Source organism: Onychostoma macrolepis, chromosome 04, assembly GCF_012432095.1.
Source record: "Onychostoma macrolepis isolate SWU-2019 chromosome 04, ASM1243209v1, whole genome shotgun sequence".
NCBI lineage: Eukaryota > Metazoa > Chordata > Actinopteri > Cypriniformes > Cyprinidae > Onychostoma > Onychostoma macrolepis.
Genome location: NC_081158.1, coordinates 33,455,844 through 33,479,411, shown reverse-complemented (window position 1 = coordinate 33,479,411; position 23,568 = coordinate 33,455,844). Strand labels below are relative to the sequence as shown.

General features: G+C 36.1%; 1 protein-coding gene across 3 annotated transcripts in view; it reads right to left on the bottom strand.

Moving 5' to 3' along the window:
- osbpl8 (oxysterol binding protein-like 8) overlaps nucleotides 1-22,365 on the bottom strand; it is a 96,786-nt gene extending 74,421 nt beyond the window's left edge. For all 3 annotated transcript variants that reach the window (XM_058772070.1, XM_058772076.1, XM_058772074.1), the window contains exon 1: nucleotides 22,022-22,365. The gene's annotated coding sequence lies outside the window, so the exon portion shown is untranslated. The remainder of the gene's footprint in view (nucleotides 1-22,021) is intronic.
- Nucleotides 22,366-23,568: the final 1,203 nt, after the last annotated feature.

The following is a 23,568-nucleotide window of genomic DNA, read 5'->3' as shown; positions in this document are numbered from 1 at the left end:
ACGGACTAAAAGCCTCAACAACTCTTAAAAAATAAATGCAAAAATTAAAATAAAAAATGCATGATAAATTGAAAAAGAACTGAAATTTCAATATTATGTATATTTAGATATTATTTTAGTATCTTTGAGATACTATTATTGTTTTTAATAATACAATCAGTGTTTATTTTTAGACTTTCTCTTTTAATTTTAAAGTTTTAGTCATTTTGTTGTACATTTGACGTTTAAAGTTTTTGCACAATAAATTTGAATAAAACCGAAATTAGTATATGATTTATATTTATCTTTTAAGATATTTTAGTATCATTAAGATACTAATATTGTTTTTAATACTAATTTAAATCAGTTTTTAATTTTATAATTTGTTTTAGTTAGCAATTTAGTTTTAGTAATTTTTGTTGTTTTTGACCTTTTTATTTTTGTTTATTTTTTATTTATTTTTATTTCAGTTTAAGTTTATAGTTATTTTAGTACACTGACTACTTTTGTCGCATTCAATTAACAACAAAAAAGTTTTTTTTAAATTTTAAAATGGTTTTAATTTTATTTTCAGTTTAAGTTAACTATAACAACCCTGATATAGAGATCTGAGATTAAATGTCATACTACAGTTCAAATCACAATCACAATATATTAAAAAATAATGGCAATATAAATTTTAGGCATGAGGCCTTATATTACAGAATTTAAAAAAATAAAAAAATTCTAAATAAAAGAATTAAAAATATATATATATTTGATGTTTACTTGCATGCTATGTGACCATTAACCAGCATTAGAAAACTGTGAACATGCAAATATTGTTAAATTGTTAAAAATATTAACTTTAAATTTTCATTGGGTACTTCAAGAATATATTTTACATCTAAGGAGTTCAGCTGACAAATCATCCCTCTAAATAAGCCACCATACAAAGAAGCTGCGATTCATTATTCTTTCAGTGACAGACATTTTAACAAGTCTCTCAACTCTACAATCCACTGTTGTGCTGTTCCTCTCAGAATGTGTGTGTGTCTGTTCCAGGTGGCAGCAGTAGATAAATGGTGTGTTTTTCAGTAAAAATATCTTCTTTTCACGCGTCTCTACACAGACTGCCTGTGTGAGCTCGAGCGACTCATCTACCCCACCGAGACACTGAACAAACCGGCTCGTATCACACATACAGATTCACACAAGCACAGCGGCTCACGCTCATACAGATCACAGTCTGACAATATGCTTCATGAATCACTTCTGCTGCATTGCTCCCCTGAAGACCACTTCAAATGTCTAATAAAACTTTTTCATCTCTTTAACGTTTACAATTAATCAGGCTGTTTCTGGGACTTTAAGATTTATATATGTAAGTGACATTGGCTAACCTCTATGAAAAAAATGAGTAACAACATTCTCGCTGTAAGTTTCTAAATTCGGAATAGGTATTGATATGTAAATAGAATCAGTCATATGTTAATGAGCTCATGACTATGACACCATAACCAATGGTGTGTGTGTTTTATGTATTTATTTCGTTCGTTTTTATAATTAAATCTTATAGAAGTATACATCTATATTGTATTTCCTTTCTTTTATAACATTATTATATACACATCATTTTTACTCAAATCTATTATATATAATATATAATTATTTAATGCTAAATAATTTAAAAAAAACTTTTTAATCAAATTTATTACATATTTATTATGTATAAAGTTGTATTTCATTTATCTTGGCATTAATGTAATATAAAACAATAAATGCATAAGTTTATTTCTTTTATTTTATATGCTTAACCTCTTAACTGTCACCGTCCCTTACTTCACTATTTTACAATTAAATCCTAATCTAATCATGACAAACTATATATTGTTGGAAAGGTCTAAGACTCCTAAATAGGTATTTTACCACTTTTTCTGTTAAAAAATTATGTAGGAAAAGTAATAGTTTAATTTATGACAAGAGTGCACCTGAAAAAAAATCTACATCATGACATGAATTCTGACCTTTGTCACAGAAAGTCTTCTTAGTTGCCTTTTTCTCTATCACGAATTAGAAATCAGAAGAAATTATTTATCAGTAGAAAACTTAAAATCTCAAAATTCATCCTTTGAAACCCATTTTAAAATCAGACATTGCATTACCATGGAAATGGTACATTAAAATCATGTTACAAAATATTTTCATTCATGAATTATAAAAATTTAAGTTTGGATAGTGCACTATAATGTCTCTGTTCAAAACTGTGAGTGACAGTTAAGGGGTTAAATATTATATACACATATACGTGTATTCTTTTTTCTATTATATATACAATTATTTGTATACTTTTTATTTAAAAACTTTAAATATCATTTTATATTAAATATTATATACTTAAATTAAATTTAAATCTGTTACATATAGAATTACATGTATAAAATGTATTTTACTATACACACACACACACGTATACACACATACACACACACACTAAACTTAAATAAATAAATATATATATCTTTATTTATTCTTTAAAATATAGAATTAAATATGTATAAAGTTTATTTAAATATAAAAATATCCTTCATTACAAAAATGTACAAATCTTTTACAAAAATACAACATGGTACAATTACAAAATACATTTATTTCTTTATTTAATTTTTTGTTTCAGTTTTATCTATAGTGATCTACAGCAACATCACATCTTTCTCAAGTGCCCAGTGCTGATGGTCCATGCATAAACCCTTGAACCTACAACCTCTCAGCGTGAGCTGCCGCTCGCTCCACAGAGCTGATGATTCGCAGCCGCTGCGGTCTGTCAACATGTCGCCGTCACTCTCTCCTGCTTTCTCATTCTCCTTCTCTTTTCAGCACCAGGCTTAGACAGATTAGTGGGTCAGATTGGTGTTACTAGGGAGAAATCTCTGCCCACATCCGAGCGGGTTTCCATGACGTAACCTCATCACTTACACATCCTGATTGTTTATCGTGAATTGTTCTTCAAAAACTACCGTATTACAGCGTCCCACCGCTGAAGCATTTATAGAGCAGACACAACAGCTAAACCGAGGGATAAACAAGTGTCGACTAAATCTAAATCTTATAATGAACATGGACCACTAGATAACTGTTATATGACTTTAAGTGGCTTAACTTCCAAGATCTTCTAGTGTTTTTGTCCTGAGAGACTACGAGGAGTCATTTGTCCTAAAGATCAAGATTTGTAACAAAACTGCTGCAACTAATAGTAGTGATTACAAAAATGGAACAAAGTGGGGATGAGATATGGAACAAAGTTTAAAGGAACAGTTCATGCGAAATTAAAATTTTTCCTGATAATGTACTCACCCTCAGGCCATCCAAGATGTAGATGATCACCAGATTTAGAGAAATGTAGCATTACATCATTCGCTCACCAATGGATCCTCTGCAGTGAATGGGTGCCGTCAGAATGAGAGTCCAAACAGCTGATAAAAGCATCACAATAATCCACACCACTCCAGTCCAGTACATCAGTTAACATCTTGTGAAGCCAAAAGCTGTGTGTTTGTAAGAAACAAATCATTAAGATGTTTTTAACATCAAACCATAGCTTCTGATTAAAGTAGGAGTCCTCGATCCATAATATTGTTTCCTCCGGTGGTCTGAATCAGGAGAGAAATCTGCACAGATCAAGCTCCGTTTACAAGCCAAAACACAGGATTTTGATGTGAGAGGACAACAGGAGATGGACTTTTTCAGTGGAGGAAGTGTTATTATGCATTATGGACTCGTATTTTGTCCAGAATTGATAATTTGACATTAAAAAAACATCTTAACAATGGATTTATTTCTTATAAACACGCAACTTTAGGCTTCACAAGACGGTAATTGATTGACTGGAGTGGTGTGGATTATTGTGATGTTTTTATCAGCTGTTTGGACTCTCATTCTGACGGCACCCATTCACTGCAGAGGATCCATTGGTGAACAAGTGATGGAATGCTACATTTCTCCAAATCTGACGAAGAAACAAACTCATCTACATTTTGGATGGCCTGAGGGTGAGTAAATTTTCAGCAAATGTTCATTTCTAGGTGTACTATTCCTTTAATATTCACCTTTAAATCACTAACCCTGAGATTAAACAAAAGTGATGCTTGACTAACAATGAATTATAAAGACAAAAGAAAAGAAGAGGAACTAGGAAAGGTACACAACAAAAACTGATTTAGCCTGAAGTGAGAGAAACAGCTTTTTAAAAGTCATCACAACAGCAATTAAAGACTGGGTTCTTCACACTAGTAAAGTAAATATCAGCATTCACGTGAATTTCCACAGAACTTCACAAACAAAACCAGACCGAGAATCAGAGTTATGAACCCAGATAACACAAATCACCCACCCTGACAGACAGAAAGATGTCTTGTGACACCACCATGTGACATTTTTATGAGCAGCAACAAAAGGTTGACTTCATTTATTAACGGAGCCAGGAAATTGAATTATGTAATAAGAGCCACACAAAAGCCGAACCTCCAGCACCTCAGGGCACCAGCTGCAAATACTTACGAATATTTGCTTCTAAACAACAGCCTCTTCATCCTTTGATATTCAATTCGTGAAGATTCACACGTCAATGTGTCTTAAAGTGGCCTGAGCGAGTTTTCAATTAAAGAGATTTTAAACCTCTGCTCGAGGCGATGCAATAATCTCACAAAGACAGACGGCGAGAACAACAATCAACCCTCTGTGTCTATGTCTCTTTAAAAAGCCACATAAAGCTTGATTATTTAACGCTGAAGGGGAGGAAGAGGGTGTAGAATAGCAGTCATACCGACTCGATATCAAAGAGAGAGAGTCGCACCCAAAGTAATGCGTTCAAAGGCACCATCCGTCTCATTGCTCCATTAAACATCTGCTCTGTGGCCTATTTTTAATGCAACTGTGCACCGTTTTTGCATTTTCTGTCCTGTTATGTTAAGAAAAAAAATCTAAAATTGCCATTAAAACATATCCTCATTTCTAATGTATATTTTTTGTTTTATTTTTGCATTGTGTTACGTCCAATGACGCAGTGAATACGTCATTGGACGTAACACCCCCACCCATAATTTACAAATAGTACTCCATACATTTGTAAACTCATGAACTAAGATTTAACCATCATGCTATTAACAACCTACTTATCCAAATTATACACCCTAGACAGTGCATCAGCTACAACATTTTTTATGTTGAATGTCGAGGTTATACTCTTGAAGTATCAAAGACCACCGCATCAACCGCTGAATCGAGTTGCACATCCTCCCCAGGAATACTAGGGGATTGTGGTCAGTGTAGACTACCACCGGGTTACAGCTACCCCCCAGGTAAACCTCAAAGTGTTGCAACGCTAATAGTAAGGCCAAGGCCTCTTTTTCAATAGTACTATACTGTTGTTGACACTTGGTAAATTTCTTGGAGAAGTAACTCACTGGATGTTCTACACCGGCTAAGTCGTCTTGTAGTAGTACAGCCCCTGCTCCCGAAGAACTAGCATCTACCTGCAGTTTGAAGGACAATTCAAAATTTGGAGCGGAAAGAACGGGGGCATGACACAACAAGTCTTTAGCAGCATTGAATGCACAATTACATGCTAGACTCCACACAAATTTTCTAGAGGTACTAAGTAGATCTGTCAGCGGGGCAACCACCGAAGCAAAGTTTTTACAAAATCCCCTGTAGTAACCAGCCATTCCTAAAAATCGTCTCAGTTCCCTTTTGTTTGTAGGAGTGGGGAAATTAAGTATGGCAGCAACTTTTTCCTCAATTGGCCTCACCTGCCCATGGCCAACCTTCTTCCCAAGGTAAGTAACTACAGCCTTTCCGAACTCACACTTGGTCAAGTTTAATGTCAACGATGCCCCAGACAGTCTACAAAAAACTTGGTTTAGACTATCCAGATGGTCTTCCCAATTAGCAGAATAGATCACCACATCATCCAAGTAAGCCTCACAATTGGTTACTCCTGATAGTACCTGTTGCATTAAGTGCTGAAAGGTCGCAGGTGCATTTCGCATCCCGAATGCCATAACAGAGTACTGCAGGAAATTGTCAGGGGTAACGAAAGCGGAGATTTCTGAGGCCCGTGGTGTGAGGGGCACTTGCCAGTATCCTTTTAGAAGATCTAACTTGGTGACGTAACGGGCAGAACCGACTCTGTCAACACAGTCCTCTATTCGAGGAAGAGGGAAAGAGTCGGGCTTGGTGATACTATTCACTTTGCGATAGTCAGTACAAAATCGATAGGTCGAGTCAGACTTGGGAACGAGCAAGCATGGGGAACTCCAGGGGCTCTGGCTGGGCTTAGCGAAACCATGCTGCAACAGATATTCAACCTCTGACTTCATTACCTCCCGTTTATGAGGGTTGACACGGTAGGGGTGCTGTTTAATAGGAGTGGAATTACCTACATCAATATCATGCATGAGAACGGTAGTTTGGCTGGGGATATCTGAGAACAGAGTAGGATATCTACTTATTAACCCGATGATGTCTGTTTGCTGATTTTTTTGCAAATGAGCAAGATATGCATCTAAATTCTGCAGGACCGCAGAATTGTTTAGACGTGTACAGGACATCTGGACCTCATGTACAACCAGGTTATCTTCCAGAGGAGAATATGCTGCAGACAATACAATAGCAGCAGACTCAGGTACAACATTGGCAACACAAGCTTCTGAGGTCTCTTTCCTGACATAGCCCTTTAACATGTTCAGATGACACACTCGACTCTTTCTCCTACGATCCGGAGTCGAGATCACATAATCAGTTTCAGAGAGTCTCTTCTCTACAGCATAAGGACCAGCGAACTTAGCCTGCAGCGCTGAGCCAGGAACAGGAAGCAGGACTAAAACTAAATCACCAGGTTGGAAGATACGTTTTACACTGGTTTTGTCGTAACGCAACTTCATCTTTGACTGGGCAGTCATCAAATTAGATTTTGCCACATCACAAGCTTTATGGAGGCGTTCTCGAAAAGCACTTACATAGTCCAAGATGTTGCTAGACACAGGATGTTTAGACAACAACTGCTCACTCAGCAATTTCAAGGGCCCACGGACAGTGTGTCCGAACACCAACTCGGCAGGGCTGAAACCCAATGACTCCTGCACAGTTTCCCTGACTGCAAACATTAACAGTGGCAGACCCTCAACCCAGTCTTTATTAGTGCTTATACAATATGCACGTAGCATTGTCTTGAGGGTTTGGTGAAAGCGCTCTAGCGCCCCCTGGGACTCTGGGTGGTATGCGCTGGAGAGCTGATGATCCACTCCTAACTCTTTTAAGACTTGAGAAAACATTTTGGAAGTGAAGTTAGTACCACGATCTGTTTGGATAACTTTAGGCAACCCAAATGTTGAACAGAACTTAACTATTTCCTTCACAATAACTTGGGCTTTAAGAGTACGGAGTGGCACGGCTTCTGGGAACCGCGTTGCAGGACACATCAGAGTTAGAATATATTGGTGTCCTGATTTGGATTTTGGGAGCGGCCCAACGCAATCCAAAATCAAACGCTCAAAGGGCTCTCCCACCGCTGGAATCGGATGGAGTGGAGCGGATGGAATGGTCTGATTTGGCTTACCCGCCATTTGACAAACGTGACAGCACTTACAAAATCTGGAAACACTAGATTTCAATCCAGGCCAGAAGAAATATCGGGAAATGCGTTTGTAGGTTTTATTAACTCCAAGATGGCCAGAGAGAGGATGCTCATGGGCAAGCTGCAATACCGGAGGACGATAATCAGAGGGTAAGATTATTTGATAGACAGCTAAAGCATCATCAACATCACGTGGCCTCCAACGACGCATTAGAACGCCACCTTCCCAAATGAAAGCTATCCTAGCACCATACGAGTCATTCGACAGAACAGCGGCCTCAACACAGGGTGCCAGAGATGGGTCAGATTTTTGGGCAGCAATTAGGTGTTCTTTGTCAAATTTCAGATTCACTACCATTGAATTAGAGTTTTCAGGATCAATAGAAGCAGCTGGGGGTTTAATAAACAGAGTACACTCCAGTGAATTTTTCGCTGGACTCAGGAACGAGTCAGCAAGATTCACAGTCTCTTCCCACTTCTGAGCCTGTGCACGAGTTACAGCACAAGAGGGGAACACCGAAGGGAAATGAGCCGCGATATCAGGATTAGGAGCCATACCTGGCTTATCTACAACAACTGGAGATGGAAAGACTTTACCACCTGCCAAGTCATTCCCCAAGATAAGGCTCACACCATCCACAGGCAACTCAGCTCGCACCCCAAGAGGAACTGTATCTGTAACCAAATCAGATTGTAGATGAACCAAATGCAGTGGCACCCTAACACATCCCAATTCAATTCCCCGGACCAACACATCCATGCCAGAGTATGTTTCTGGCGAGAATGGCAAGGCATCAGCTAGAATGAATGACTGGGTGGCACCTGTGTCCCTCAGAATGGAAACAGACTTACTCAGAGAGTCGGCACAAAGGGAAACAGAACCAGTAAGGAGAAAAGGTTCATACCCAGTACTCTTAACTGGCATGGAACAGCTTTCAGGAGTTGAGACAGCTTGAGCAAATGCCACACTTTTAGATTTCCCAGCAGCATTCTTCTGTTTCCACGCTTTACAATCAGAAATCAGGTGCCCTGAATCCAAACAATAGAAGCAGACACGTTTGCTACTAGAGCGTCTTACATCAGCCTTACGACCCTTGTCAGCCATTTCTCTTTGAATACTGGAAGTTTCCCTCGCCGACTGCTCAGCATTCAAAAACTGACGTTTAGACTGCCGTGAAGTTGGGAACACTGCCTTGTGGGTAAGTACAAACTCATCTGCTATCACAGCAGCCTCCAAGAGTGTGCCGACCTTTTGCTCATTTAAATGAATGACTAGATGCTCGGGAGCACAGTTTTTAAACTCTTCCAGTAGGATAAGTTCCTGCAACTGTTCAAAATCCATCACCTTATTGGCGAGGCACCACTTTTCGAAAAGTGTTTTCTTCTCCCGTGCAAATTCTACATATGTTTGTTTGGCTGCCTTAATTAAGTTCCGGAAGCGCTGGCGATAGGCTTCAGGAACCAACTCATATGATCTTAATACTGCTGCTTTAACAATCTCATAATCAAGAGACTGTTCAATTGGAAGTGAAGAACAGACCTCCTGTGCCTTACCTACAAAACTGCATTGCAGGAGGAGCCCCCACATATCCTTCGGCCACCCTAACTTTGTGGCGATACGCTCAAAAGCGATGAAGTAAGAATCTATTTCGGCTTCTCTAAAGGGCGGTACGAGTTTTATGTACTTCGCAATATCAAAGTTTGGCTGGGTATCACCCCCTGAACCGTAGTTAACAGCACTAGATGGTGACTGGGCCATACCAAACGCTGGTGAAGGGGGAACTCTTGTGCGCGGGAGGGGAACAGGCTGGACAGACTTCCTCCGCAAAGTCTCAGCTTCAATCTCAAGTGTTTTTAGCCTAATATCACGCTGAGCTTCCACCTCAACAGTACGGAGTTGTACAACTTTAATCTCATGTTCCTTTTTTTTTAACTCCAAGTCAAGCTCTTTTAGCTTGACCTCAACCATTGGGTCAAGTCGGTGTTCAGTTGGGAGAGATGGACTAGATACAGCCGGCCCTCCTGCTACAACATCCTCCCTTGACACATCAGGCTGTGAATCTTCAGGCAAAATACCTCTACTCACTAACTCTATATACAACGCATCCTTAATCACCTGCTTAGTAGCATCCCCAGGCACAATAACATTAAAGAAATCAGCAATCAGCAACAGATCTCTTTTCCTGCATCGATTATAAACCTCTGTGGAAGGTGCAAGCGTAAACCCTATTAAGTCAAATTCCATTACTACACACTATGCTGCACTCACTAAAAAAAAAAGAGAGCTGTCAAATCCCTTTACCTTCAACAGCGTACGTTAAAGCATTGACGAGACACTAGTTCAATTGTTCTCTACGAACTTTTCAAAAAGCACAATCAAGTCTTTTTTTTTTGGATCCCGGACGAGCCCCCAATAATATGTTACGTCTTAGGTGTCTAGGCACATTGCCCCCTCCTGAAGTTTTTTTTTTGCTTCCCCTTTTGCTTTAACTTTTCCTTGTCTGCAAGCTATTGTATACTCTCTGAGCTGTGAATAAAACCTGTTAAAGGATGGTGATTGTTGTTGTTATGCTGTGGCAGGGGCTTGGGCTAATGCTCTTTTCAAACCCTTAATATTGTTATGTTATCTTTACACCCCAAGACACCTAAGACGTAACAATTGAAATGTGAATTTGATTTTTTTTAAACTCCCAAAAAATTTTTTTTTTGTTTAATATAGTTTGATGGGTGTAGAGACAAATTTCAAAATTCGATTTTGATTCACAAGATCGTGATTTGATTTGATTTTGATCTTGATTTAATTTGATTCGATATTGATTAATTTGGATCTACAAGCAATCAGATATAGCATATCAATTGATCTCAAGGGAAAAAAGTCTCTAAGTACAATGCTATAATATTAAAGTGACTTGTAAACAAACATTTAAATTATATGCACATAAGGCAGGATTTTTTTTATTTTATTTTATTTTTTATAAATTTTTTAATAATATAATTATGTTTCTACTCCTGTTTGTTGTTGAAATATAAACATTTAAACACTGGATGTCATAACGTTTTTTAATGTCATTTAAAATTTTCATTACATATTTATTCAAGCATATATTAAATAATTAGGTACAGGTTAAGAAAACAAAGTGAATATATAACAGTGCTTCATTTTTCTAGCTATGGACATTTAATGGATTTTATGAGTTAAATGTAGGGTTACATAAATTGTTTACAAGCTGTTTTATGGTTGTCTTTCTGTGGTTGAAACACTGATTGAGCAATTACATCAAACATGAAACATTTTAGTAAATTGTTCTGTTTATTTTAAAGGGATACTCCACACTCCACACGTCTTCGGAACACAATTTAAGATATTTTGGATGAAAACCGGGAGGCTTGTGACTGTCCCATTGACTGCATTGTAAATTGCACTGTCAGAATAGTCCATCTGCCATCAGTGGTTCAATCTGAATTTAATGAAGCGACGAGAACACTTTTTCTGCACAAAGAAAACAAAACAACAACTTTATTCAACAATTCGTCTCCTCTGCTCATGTGTCAGCCACGCCACACGGATGCGCTGTTTTCATTCAATTCAAAGCGTAAACAAGCGTAGAAGACATATCCTTGTGGCGTGTAGTGATGGGAAGTTCGGATCATTTTACTGACTCGGACCTTTGAGTCTTGTTCAGCAAAATGAACTAATCTTTTTTCGAGTCATTTCGTTCATTTTGTTCATTTTAGCAAAATATAATTAAAATGTTACGTGCTACTTCCTTAACACATCTACTACTTATACAAACGTTGATCACACTACAAACAATACAAAACTAATGCTATAAGAAACAGAAAAGATTAATTCATTGTTTACCTGGGTCTTCTATTATTAGCTCACCTCACCTCTTATCTGACAAGTCTTTGGGTTTGAGTCGTTCGTTCATCACGTGACAGCATCATAAGCTAAACCTATGCAGTCAGAGCCGGAAGGAGAATTGATTAGTTCATATCCCGAGTCTTTCGAGTCGTTCGTTCTTTTGTCAAGTGACGTGACAGCATTGGACAGATAAATTAGTTAATTTACAAGCTTCCTTACAAACGGGTGCATAGTTATTATTATTATTATTATTTACTCTTACAGTTACGTGATGCGTTTCTGGTCTCAAATTGTAGCTTTTTAATTACAGTTTATAAATGTGAATTTCTGTCATGATTCTTTTCCATAACACTGAAAGTGGTAACAAAGGTTATAAACTAAAGAGTTGGTTATTATTATTATTATTATTAAGTATTTTTCCCTCAGACTGAATAGGTTTAGCTTATGAAGCTGTCACGTGATGAACGAATGACTCAAACCCGAAGACTCGGGATACGAACTAATCAATTCTCTTTCCGGCTCTCACTGCATAGGTTACACGTATGGGGCTGTCACGTGATGAACAAACGACTCAAACCCGAAGACTCGAAACAGGTGAACTAATTCAGTGCAGAACCTATAGGATGTTGCGCATGCGCGACTGAACAAATCACTCTCTGAGACGACTCGTTCTTCAAGAACGACCCATCACTAGTGGCGTGGCTGACAAACGGATATTCTCCAAAATGGCGCTACACTGAACAAGAGGAGACGAATTGCGCAGAAAAAGTGTTCTCGTTGCTTCATTAAATTCAGATTGAACCATTAATGGCAGATGGACTATTCTGACGATGCTTTTCATACTTTTATGGACCTTGACAGTGCAATTTACTATGCAGATTCTCTAACGAAGCTTTAACAGGTTTGGAACGACATAGGGCTAAGTGATTAATGACAAAATTTTCATTTTGGGGTGCAGTATACCTTTAACACTTTCTGATGTTCATTCATGTTTATTTCTTGCTATAACTAGTAGTAAAGAGAAAGAGATGATCGGCTCACGTGCCGCTTGAACTGAGGCACTACAGTAATCTGTCACAACATATAAAAGGGTGTCAAAACAGTATTTATTCTTTGACTTTTGTAATAAAATTCGAATTTGAAAGCTGAGACTGTTTCATATCAGAAGTAACAAAGCACAGGAGGCATGCTAAAAATAATGTAAGGTTTTGTTCACAAAATCAGCTGAAAACAGCAAAGATCGATTCTTGGGATTTAAGGATCAATATCAGTTCATAAAAGTGAGAACTGATTAAAATGGAGGGATCGATATTTTAGCTCTATTGGATATAATATAACATTTACTTTCGTCCCATGACAGTCAAGTTTGATTTATGGTCAAGTTTATGTACTAAACTTTTTTTTTTAAATGAAGAACATTTTTAAAATCTAAAGAACCTTTTTCCACTTTAAAGAACCTTTTGTGGAATTAAAATATTTAAAGGTTCTCCACGGAACCATCAATGCTTTATTTTGGAGCGTGCACCTCCTCTCTCTGTGCGTCTCTTTACAGTCGGCCGCATTCCCTACCGTTCACCTCTGTGAGAGAGCTATATTTAGTTCAGCCCACAGAACACGTCCAGGAGCCCCGAACAACAGCTCTCAGCTGGGAATCTGTGCCATGCGGGAGAGCAGGATTCCTTCAGTCCAACCCAAACCTCATTAACATGAGGACCAAGTCATCAGCGCGACCCTCAGTCACGCTAACACTGAGATTCATCCCATGTAGTTTAGCCTACTTTTAACAACCAAAAGAAATGGTTTAAGATAAGGTTAACTATAAAACATTTTTAAAACAGTTTTTTACAAAGTGTTTTTTCTTCTTTCAAGCCTCTCAGCCGAGCCCTAAATGACGATATATTTAACAAAGAGAATTAAAAGTGCATTGCAGCAACATGTCTCTCTCAAACGCACAGATGAACCAGTCAGGGCACGACCACGGCACACAGAGACTGGCAAAGGAAAGTCTCGGTGTTTTGTTTGAAATAATTTATCGTGCAGGTAATTTATTGCCAATTTATTGCTAACAAGGTAAGAGAGTCATTTATACACCATTAGCGTGACTAAACAGAATTGAGAATGTTTTAAATCATCTGCAATTGGTCATATGAACACGGAACTTCACCCCAAACTCATGGAACTGATAGAGACCATGGTTATTATTGCTAATAAAAATGTTTTGTTAATTGAAATAAAGCTGAAATAAACAATATATGAAAAACAAAAATGTTGAGGCACTAAAATTGATCAAATTAAATAAATAAGAACTGAAACAAATAGAAATTGTAATAATAAATAGTAGGGATACACCGGTATCGGGCCCGATACTGAGCTCCTGTACTCGTTAAAATGCCCCGATACCAAGCGCCGATACCTCACAGCATGTGCCAATATAGTGCCATATTTAGACAAAGAAACAGAACAACATGCAGCAGAATTTAGTTATTAGAGATTAAGGTCTACGAAGCAGATGTATGCAATGAATAATGTTAAACATTCAGTATTAATGCCTTTATATGTGCGCGAACTGAAAAGCAAAGCGCTGAGTGGATTGAGCGCGCGGCGGCGCAGATGCGCGAGCTTGTCAAGTGAATATACTTTTCTCACAGACATCATTGGAACGTTTGTAGTTCGGTCGGATATGTCAAAAACAAGTAAGCAAAACAATGCACAAGTTACTTAACGGTAGGGAGGGAGGGAGTGAGGGAGGGAGAGAGAGAGATAGAGCGCGCGCGCACTTCTGTGATCTTTATTGATGTTCGCTCACATAGCATGCATCACTTGGATTAAAACTGAATCGTAAATATAAGACAATTTATAGGGGCATTCACTATAAAATAAATAATTTATTTTCAACCTTAAGCATACACGACTTTCTGGCGAAAGTGAAACTAGCAGCCTGTGTGAAATGCGCTAGGCTGTACTGTCCCTCTCATTCTGTACCAGTACACGTGATTTTAGCAGCTCTAATGCAATTGAATTAAAGATGATGTACCATAGAGCAAAAAAAAAAAAAGAACAGTGAAAGTAACAAAGAGTTAGGTATGAAAATAAAAAATTAGGTGTGAAAATAACCGAAGGATATACAGTCAAACCAAAAATTATTCAGAGACCAAATATAATTTTTGATATTTTTTACTAGTGGGTGCAGGACACTATAGTTCATTTATGTAAGTGAGGATAGCAAAATAAAGTAAACTGTGACATATTATATCCAAAAATTCTTCATACAGTGGACTACCAGTAAAATTGATACAAATTTGGGACCAAAAATTATTCAGACCGAGTCTGGGAAAAAATTGAAGTTCAGGTTTGCCTGAACCTGGTTGACAGCATGCCCAGGAGACTACAGGCTGTCATTAAGGCTAAGGGTTGCCTGACAAAGTATTGATAGTTGTGTAAATATTGTCATACTATCAGCTGTCTGAATAATTTTGGTTGATTGTAATCCATCACATACCTTTCTATCAAAGTTATCTGATATTATCAAACTGAATTTGTTCTGACACAGTTTAACTCTGAGTTCTTGTCATATTTTACTACCATAAACTATAGCGAATAAACTGTGATAATGTGAGAAATGTTGAAGGTGTCTGAATAAATTTTGGTTTGACTGTATCTATTTGATAAATTAAGTTAACCAACTAACATTATACATACTCTTTTGGTTTCTGTACCCAATATTAAAAAAATGTACAAATGCAATGAAAATATCGGTATCGGTACTCGGTATCGACAAGTACCAAAAATAAAAGTATCGGTATCGGGCGAGTACTGGAAAAAGTAGTATCGGTGCATCCCTAATAAATAGCTAATTAAAAAATGACTAAAATGAAAAACGCATTGTAAATCAACTGTAAAAACAAAATATATGTATTGAATTCCAAAAAATTCAATAAATATGAATTCAAACTATGAAAAAAAAAAAAAAAGAAATGAAAGTGACAAGAGCACATAATTGGAAAAATTACTATAATATAAAAATTAAAAAACTATACTATAAAACAAATATTGTAAATTACGCTAAAAAAAAACTCAAAATATAAATATTTTAAATAAAACAGAACTATAACTTTCCAGGATGTTACTGAAAATAATAACCTGTTCTGAATTGACTTGCCTGGTTAAATATAAGAAAATATAAACAAAAATTAACCCAGCTGCTAAACCACTGTTAGTTTAATATTATTTTTATAATATTTTTTATTCTATTTTTATTTGTTATTATGTCCAGTCCAATTCTGCTTGATCTCTCGCTATAGTGGCACAGAACTGACACACTTCACCTTTGAGTGTTTACAGAGTTACTAAACCATAAAGTGCATTCCTCAGCAATGAAGACAAAAAGGAGATGTTGTTAATAAGATTCCTTTTCACCACATTATAATTACCATTTCATTGAACAGACTAATGATGAAGAATTGCAACAGCTGTCAGGTAAATGAAACCTTGTCCTGCCCGTCTGAGGAGAAACACAGGCATTCTCACACACACACACACACACACACACACACACACGTTATTCACCCCTGACTGACATCTCAGCTCTTACTGTGCTCTGTCCACACAAGCTCACTTCACTGGAGGAAAGTCCACACCATTAACCTCAGATGACACCACAGCACTGACTCTTTACAAGACTGACTGACTCAAGAAAAGACATGCTGTGTGCTTAATCATAAATCAAACAACTTATGACCCTGGAGCTGTGCTACAGAAACATCCCATATTTAGCCTCATGTTAGGTTTAATATAATTAAATTTATGTGTGTATATGTATGTGTGTGTGTATGTGTGTGTGCGCGTTTTTGTGAAAAGTCAGGACATAGATTTGTATAATGACAAAGGTATGACACAGGTATTACAAGGTGAAGGTGACATCTCAGGACATTGACCCATGTCCCCACTTTTCAAAACGCTTATAAATCACTCAGAATGAGTTTTTTTGGGGGAAAATTGACATGCACAGTTTCCTGTAAGGGGTAGGTTTAGGTGTAGGGTTGGTGTAGGGCAATAGCACATACAGTAAGTACACTATAAAAACCATTACGCCTATGGAATGTCCCCACTTTTCACAAAAACGAACATGTGTGTGTTTGCGTGTATGTGGTTATACATGTATTTATTTACATTCATTGAAAAGTTAAATTTTTGTTGCTTGAAATAAAAAAAAATGAAATAAAAAATATAAAATATTAGCAGAATTTCCCAATTTCTAAATAAAATTAAAACTAAAATACAAAATGCATAATATATATATATATATATATATATAGAGAGAGAGAGAGAGAGAGAGAGATTAAACTATTCAGAATTTTTTTTTTTTAAATTTCATTGCTTGAAATACAATAAACATTAACTGAAATAAAATATATGAAACAAAAGACTTAATATATTTTATTTAGTTTCCAAGACAACATTTCTCATTTTCTAAATAAAACTAAAATAAAAGTGTATAATTATGTAATAAAAAATGAAAAAAGGCAAATGCACAACAAAATTACTAAAAAATAAAAAAATATAAAAAATAAATATTCAACTATCAATACTGACATTAGAACAATAATGTAAAAAATAATAATTAAATAAAAATAACTGACCAGTAAAGAACCACTTAGCAACCACCCTAGCAACAATACAGCAATGCACTAAGAACCACAACACCCTTCACTTCTGCACTAATCAAGTTTATACTTCCATTCTGGCATTTTGCACTGCAAATATTGTTGGCTGTTATGATAAACGGATTTTTCCCATTTGTAAGTCACTTTGCATAAAAGCACAACACAAACGTAGCATCACAGCAACACGTTACGCACAGGAACGTGGCACTCAAATTTTATACAGAAAAATCTTATGTAAACCAAAACGTTTCTATAAAATTAAACTAGGGTTGCAAGATTAAGCGAATGCGATTGTCACGCACATCTTGCCAGTAAAGCCGGTTCTGTGATTAGTAGTAAATCTCCATCACCTGCTTTCAGATAGAGCAGCATTTACTACACAGAGCCGTAGTTCTCTGACAAGCTACGCAAAAAAACAAATCGTAGATGATATAATCGTACGATTATGAAATCGAAGAAATCATTCACGATAATGACAGCTGTTTGCGTAGCTTCTCAGTGAACTACGGCTCTGTGTAGTAAATGCTGCTCTATCTGAAAGCACATGAAAATACCACATTTAATAACATGTTTTTATTCCAAACTCACTTCATAACGTCAGCCGAGTGTTTGAAATAAATCCTTCTGTGAGATGATGTGGCTTCTTACACAGAATAAGGCATGCAACATATTTCATAGTTTTAGCATTGTCGATTAGCATTGCATTATAGATGTACTTTATTATAGGGCTGGGCGATATATTGAATGTGATATTCATGCGCATCTAGTCAGTAAAGCCAGTTCTGTGATTAGTAGTAAATCTCCATCACCTGTTTTCAAATAGAGCACCATTTAATACACAGATGCACTGACAAGCTACGCAATATCGCATTCATTATCGCAGATGAATCGCCTTCGATAATGAACGCGATATTGCGTAGCATGTCAGTGAACTACGGTTCTGTGTATTAAATGGCGCTCTATTTGAAAACAGGAGGTGATGGAGATTTACCGCTAATCACGGAACCGGCTTTACTGACGAGATGTGCATGAATATCATGTTCGATATATCGCCCAGCCCTACTTTATTATAATGAAAATAAGATAAACCATATATTGCAGTAGTTGTGTGTTTATTAGTCACGCTGAATCAATGACAACATTTAAATCTTCTGTTTATTCAGCTGCAGCGATTGGCATTTCCTGGGTTTCTTCTGCGGGGTGTATTTGGAGTTTCCGCGCTACAGCGCCCTCTCGCCATCGTATGGAGATTGCGATTTCAGTTCGATTTATCGTGCAGCCCTACATTAAACCCTTCATCTTCTAATCTGATGTTGTGCATTTCCTGTTTTTAGAGTTTCGATATCAACATGACACGCCGTTCACATGAGAAACAGTTAGTGTTCTCACCTCATCTCTGTTTCATCTGTCGCATGACACGTTATGTTTATGAATCTGCCTATTAAATAATAACGCACAAACCGCATCCTTCTCAAAAAGCACATCATTGATTCATACATTTCCCACGGTACAGAGGCTGGTATTACACTCCATTCACCCTCCCAAATCAAGAAATGCATGCTTTGGATATCAAACACCCCTCACAGCTTTGACATTCAGAGCCTTGTGAAGGACACAAGAGAAGCCATAATGAAGGTGATGAATTCAATGAAGATTAAAACTCCATTTGAACTGGTATATTCAGGCAAAAACGAAGGAAGTTTAGAGATTACGGCCGCAGCCTTAAAGGCATCCATGTCAGCAGGAAGGTCATTAATATAAATGAAGCGTCGCGACTCTCTCGGGGTGCAGAGGGTTTGCACCTGAGCACATGCTTCGTGACCAGGCGGAAAAAACTGTGAATTTGTACGCTGGGCCTTTACAATTAAGATTAAATTGTTAAATATTAACAAAGAAACTTTGAATGATTCACAACAAGAGTCATTCGTTGTGAATCAGGCTACACTGATTGTGTATGTTTGTTGAAATCCAACTATTAACTCTAATTTGTTAGGAAATAAAACAATTTTTTTTTGCTTGAAATAAAACTTACAAATACAATAAAATGATATATATATATATATATATATATATATATATATATATATATATATATATATATATATATATATATATATATATAATTATTTAATATTCTATTTATATTATAATGAAGTTATTATTTTTATATAAATAATGTTAAATAAATACATATATTACTTAATATATTATTTAATAACAATATTATTTAATTATTTTAAATATATAAATAAATGCAACTGCAGCAATACTGACATTATAACAATAATTCTCAATAATTCAGATCTTTTAGCAGAAGGATATGTGGCTGCAGTGTTGAGTAAGTCACTCTAAAAAGTAATTAATTACTAGCTAGTAATTACATCTTCAACAGCGTAATTATTAATAATCCCATATCAACCTCGGTCACTTGAACATTACAAATGTAGACATGAAATTCTCCTTTAATTCTTTCATATAAATACTATAAAACTGCATGAATTATTCTTGAACTCAAAGTACTTAAGGGAGGTTAGAATTGAAAACATAAATATTAATGTTAGATGTTAAATCCACTATTTGATGTCAAATCCACTATTGTTTTACACAGAATTGTTCTATAGTCTATACAGTACGTAATGCAATTACGTCAGAAGTAACTGTAGGAGTAATCCCTTACTTTTTAGAAAAGGTAATTAAATACAGTCACTTAGTAATGCATTAAACCCAACACTGATTTGTTGTATAAAAAAATATATATATTTTGCAGTTGCATCTTTAGAAATAGTTGGACAACAATGGCGTATCAACCTGGATTGTGTCCTCAGCTGGTAACACTATGCAAAATAAGACGCCAAACACACCAGCAGCGTCAGTAATGCACAACAACACAGTAATGGAAACTCTATTTGACAGGCAAATGACGATCACTGTCTCTCATAATGTTTTGTTTGAGTTGTACACGTGCACGCTTTCATACGAACCAAACAATCTTTTGAAATTACGATGCATAATGCAGCGACAAGAACATAAAGATCATGCACTTCTGAAGTTTAGATTTTGAACACAGATCTATATCAGACTCAAACGTCAGTGTTTGACATCAGAGGTGCACGACACACTAACAATACGGGTTTAGGATTACATGTTTAGATAGCAGTTGCTACCGCTAAATTTAACATACATGCATTGTTAGGAAACTCTAGCAGGTGCTACACCTAACATTTCACAACCTCACTTCAACAAAGCAACACAGAGAAATATGTGGAAGTGCACACTCGGGTTTCTGAACACCAATCCGCCTCTAAAAGGGAAAGTGGAAATATGAACCTTTACGCAAAGGTCAAAGACACACACAGAAACACAAGATTTTGGTGCGGCCGTGTATCCGTTCTTGTCTAATCGGAGACATCAGAGACTGAAACAACAATACAGGCTAAACATTGTCAATAAGAGTATGACTTGTGGTCAAATTCATGTAATTAAAACCTAATTAACTTGTAATTCTTCTGTGAAGCTACTTCTAATACCATTTAGTTACTGTATTACTATAACGTAGTACCATAATATGTTATTAGAATACTATCATGGTAATTAGAGATTTACCACAATGAAAACATTAATAGAACGAGGTAAATATAGAGTAAATAAAACAATAAATCAACATGTTGTGGTCAACTTTGCACCAGATATATTTGAGTATTAAAATGACAGAAATGTATCATGTTACCTCCAAATTATCATAATTACTACAGTGATAATATTATACATTACAAAAAATAAAATTCGCATAAATTTCACAAAAAATTACAAAGAAATGGCAAGTAACACTGAATGAAATGTGAAATTTTGAAGTAGAAAAACTAAAATTTAATTTTCTTGTAAAACATTAATAATCTTTGTTTTATTTACAACTTCAGAAAATAATTTGTTACAGTTTATAAGAAATATACTATAAAACTGTTAAAAAGTGACAGTGTCCTGTTACAATAATAATAAAAAACACTGTATGGTTTACTGATGGATGACGATAATAACATGGTACATCCATACATATAGCCTGATAGTGCTTGATTATCATATTATTTAATGTTCAAATTGTCACTTTAAGGGATCTCATAAAATCTGATATTATAAAAATTGTGATGCTGTGCAGTCATACCGTGGTACTTTTTGAAAAGGCACAGAAGAGAACACTTTGAAAAAGACCCCATATGTATTTATCATGATTCCACTTTCATAACAATGGTATTTCGCCGTGAACTATGGTTAACCCTTGTAAATATTTATAAAGGATGTCTGCATAGATAAATATTATTGTTTAGGTTAACAACAAAAGCAGCCTGAGTGTGTCACATCAGCTCAGCTTACATAACATACATGCTCACTGCATTAAACCTCTGAACTCAACCTGTTCATGAGGATTTTAAGACATTTAGGTACAAAATGCTCATAAAATATGATCTAGATGATGGAGGATGGTCCATACGTGCATACGTGTATCAACCTGCAGCTTGCGTTTTAAAACCTAATTGGCTGCCTAATTAGACCACATCATTGTTTCATTTGAGGTAACTTAAGGAATACCGTTACCATGGTATTACAATAATGGACGTGTCCAAAACACTGGCACTAGTATGATTTTCCATGATATATTTTTGTATAGTAATGGTGAATGCGCTGTTGGCGACCAAAATACAATCCAAATCGGCAGCTTGCTGTATTTAGAAACAGTCTATAATGCTCAAATATGTTGCTTGAATCGATGATTCCCGCCCAAAAGCGTATGATGCTCAATTATGCTGTCTAGATAGGTAGTTCACTAGGTTTTGGGACACAGCCCATAGAGTGCAGTTCACGGGTTATATGTGTGTAAATACAGAATTACAAAACATAAGCACTAACCTTAATTGTCCACTCGAAGTCCTCCTGAGGGAAAACGGAGGTTTTTGCTTGAGAGAATGAGGCAAAATGTGAATTGTTTAGATTGCGTCGTCTGAGGAGAATCCGTCTGTCAGTCCATCAGTAAATGGGTTAAAACTTCTCGGACGTGTTTTGGCGCAGATTGACAATTATGCGCGCAGGGGGGATGTTAAACGTTTTAACTGTGAACCATAAACGCGTTTTGATCCAATATAAAAGCCCTGAATTGCGATACAGCCGCACGTATTCGTTCGCACGTCTGTCTTCCTTCCTCTGTGAGACACTGTTTATCTGCGATCGTTGAGTTCTGCCTGCCGCGCTCGAGGGATCGACGTTCGATTGGGCTAAAAATAAAAAGCACGCGAAAGCAGCAGGTCTAGGATCAGTTCTTGGAGATGGAACGCCGGATCACGTCAGTTTAGTTTAAACATCCAGGCAGATCTCAGAACAGTAGTTTCGACGGCGGCCCTCAGGCGGAGTCTGTTACGTATACGGAGGGTCTTTAAAAATCATATTAAAAGTCTAACGGCTGGTGAAACCGCAAAATGATCATGTAACGCTATCATATGTAGGTTATGTGTTTATTTATTTTTGAAACATATTAAAAAGTAAACAAAAAATCAGTTATGACATGTACAGTACAGTATGATAAAATATTTTACACAGATATTAGCAGTTTACTCTTTGTTTGGACCTGATTTGACATTTTCTATCACATAACTTTTATTTTGGTTAACACAGCATACTAAATAAACATAGAAACGACTATAAAAATGTAAGCAATCCAAGGCTGCCACCGTGTGGTAGTGAGCCTCAAAACAGGGAAATAAACCATTTGATGATAGTTATTACATAACCGCATTACATTCCACAAATGAGCAAAATATGTAGAGAGAGAGAGAAAAAAGAAAGTAAACTGGTTTCATAGTTTAGGTCAAATTTGGCATGGACCTGCTTACAGTTGAATGTGCACTTTTTCAGACCTAAGAAAATAAAAACACATTTTGAATTATATACATCTTTGCATTGATACACATTGCTCTTTCTGTGATCTGCATGCAAACTGAGGATTTGTTTTGGTCTTGTAGGCTAATTATCCTAAGACACCAAAGGAAAATCTTCTATTTTATGATCATTCATGTCTCTTTGGTATTTGGGGATGTATTTATTGGTTTTAAAACAGTAGATATATATTTTTTTGTTTGATTAATCTTGTAATTATCCTAAGAGATTTAGGGGTATTTTCAATTGCATGATTCCTGATGTCTCTTTTAGAAATGTAATTCTTGGTTTTATAGGTTATAAAACAGGAAATACGTTATTTTATACATTTTTGTCCGCTAAACATTTTAGTCATACATGTTTCAACTTATTTTATGCAATTTACACAGATTTGATTAATTATTACTGTTTTACACGTAAGCTATTGCTCTCTGAAATTAATAATAATAATAATAATAATAATACATCTAAAAATGATTAAAACAATTTACATCACTGATATAATCATAACAAAACCAACTTTATAT